Consider the following 2,728-nt stretch of genomic DNA (forward strand, 5'->3'; position numbering starts at 1 on the left):
ATGGTTTGAAAATAATGTTTCTGAATTCATTTAGTTCTGTCTCTGCATAGTGAGGTTAGAGTTTGAATTCCCGCGCCGCGCGCGTTCCTCAGCCGAGACGGTCCGAGCCGAGCTCCGAGCTGCGCTTCGAGCCGAGCGACGAGCCGAGTCTGCCGGAGGGAGGGGGAAGGGGAGGGGGCCTGCGTCGGCCTGCGTAGCTATGGGCTTTGGGGCACGGACGGACGGTCGCAACAGCGCCCTACATACTACTGGATGACGTCATGCCTTGTGCCTCTCAGCCTCAGTGCTCCGCACTAGAGTACAAGCAATGACACATCGTTAAGTAAAGTATTATTAATTTCAGTTGTGCATGATGTATCATCTGCTAAAAAGTGCGAACACAAACAGCGGGGTCCGCAGGCGGGCGCCGTGGAATGGACGAAATTATGACGACGCCGACCCGCTGGTCGTGCCCGTCGCGCGGGGTAGTGCCGGTGGAAACAGGCTGGACATCTCGAAGGTATTTCGTCTTGATTTCATGACGAGATTTGGGCGAGGCGCCCGCCGAGCGCCAGGGCTGCGGGGTAGCGCCACAGGGCTGCGCGGCCTGAAACTCGTCATGATCTCGACGTTATCTCGTCATAAAACGGAACATATTGTGACGAGATTCGAGCGACAGCAAGACCACATTGCGAGGAAATTCGTACCACGAAAGTTAACGCTTTTCTCGTCCGCATGTGGTCTTGTGCTCGACTACATTTGGACACAATCTGCTCTCTAAAAGTCGACATGGGCTCGTCTCGGCCCTTAGACGAAAAAATCATTCCACAATATGACCATTTTCAGCCTTCGGCTTCCATACGGGACGTTCTGAACGGGGTAGGCCGCGCGGTCGCAACCACGTCCGGTGTGAAGTACATACCATAGGTAGTATCCACTGGAACGGGCGCGGTCGTAGGTGGCACCGTTTCGCCGCAGCGCGGCATGAAACACGACACCCGTGCTACCCGCCAAAAGCGATGTGAAGCTATGACCGCGAGGAGCGTATGGTTCTGGGGGTCGCAAAAGCCCCGGACAACGACTGTTATCCTTAGAATTGACTATACTTTCATTTAAAATGCGTTCCAGCATACCGATTTTTTTTGAAACAGACTAACGTAGGCTATCTATTAAAAATAATGTAGTCGCAGAGGCAAACTACTAGTATGAGCAAAGCCAATAATATTCCCTTGTTCATGTTTAGTTACACATGGGTAACACATGAAATAAAACAGATACTCACGATTTGTCACACTTTGTGCAAGAGCATAGCAATCCTTTCCCACTCGGTCAGTCAGGTCTTGCCCGAGTTGATTATAGTATCAACAAAAACACCCCAATTAGTTAACAGACTGAGCTCCTTGTCAGGGTAGGGTCAGGTCGGGGAAAAATGAGACACCTCTAAATTGAGGAAAAATGATACATTCGCTTCTCTTGATTTGTGTGCATGCTGTTTGACCTCATTCCTCGTGTTCGGGTGCTTAAAACCCATCTTTTAACATTCGACTTCAATTATCAACCGGTTCTGGGAAGTTAACTCGCTTGTTCTCGTCACGAAACATATCTAATGGAAGCCTGTCCGACCACCTATACGCAAGGGCTCTAAAACTTTTCTGGGGGGGTGTTATACTTTCAGTACTGCATCCGTATTCTTAGGAGTAGAGATTAAGTGTTCTAGTTCATTGGAAAGCTGGGATTTCGGCGGTTCCGTGAAGCTATACAACATCCTGAATTATAATTCTACTGACAGTACGACTAAACATAAGTGCACGGGGAAAAATGAGACACTTGCGTGGGGAAGAAAGATACACTCAGCTCCATTGACTTTACATGGGAAGCCAATGCGTGGAAAAATGAGAGAAAAAATGGACTGGCGCTGTCTCGTTTTTCCCCAAGGCAGGTCCGTATCTTATTTGCTGGGTTTTTGCCTGTCCCAATCTTACCCACGGGTGTCTCATTTTCCCCCGAAATGCGTGTTGGGGAAAAGACACATACTATTTCGGATTCTGCATACACCACAGGTTGCGGTACTAAAATAACGCTGTAATTTCATGACTGGGGTTGTGTTTCTTCGACCTGACGCAGAAAAACTTATCAAATAACTATTTAAATGCTAGATAAGACAAAAGTCATTGAAATGTCTCGTTTTTCCCCTACCTGACCTTAGATGGAGCAATAGTCCAACTCCAGCTGGAAAGAAAACCAGTGTTAATGTTTAAGCAAGGGAATTGCTAAACAAATGCAGTTCAAATTATTGTTACATTCACTCAAGAGAATATCCTGAAGGGTGTTTTAATACAGGCCACTTAGCAGAGGTGAGAAGCGGACCCATACGGACGCGACAATCAGGGACCGCATTATTCCGGGCTTGTTCCGGAACCGGACCGCTTTGCGGTTCTGGTCTGAGGCCGGACTGGACCTGATTGCGACCGCATTGTCGGTTGGGCCAGGATCACTGGCTAGGCTGGGACCGGACGGACCGGACCGGCATAGGAAAGATACCGCATTGCGCGCACGACGCCCTATTCTCTCTCTATCCCTCTAAGCCCTTTGGTAGGGGTGGTACACCTGGGCTGCATCAGCTTAAGCGGGAAGCAGTCGGGAAGCAGACAGCAAACAGCAGACAGCAGATAGTAAATACCGATAATTTCAAAACTTTACGTCCAATTTCGTCATGAAATCTTACTTTTAGGATTCAAATATTATTTTC

Source organism: Frankliniella occidentalis, unplaced genomic scaffold (assembly GCF_000697945.3).
Source record: "Frankliniella occidentalis isolate FOCC.00 unplaced genomic scaffold, Focc_3.1 Scaffold12, whole genome shotgun sequence".
NCBI lineage: Eukaryota > Metazoa > Arthropoda > Insecta > Thysanoptera > Thripidae > Frankliniella > Frankliniella occidentalis.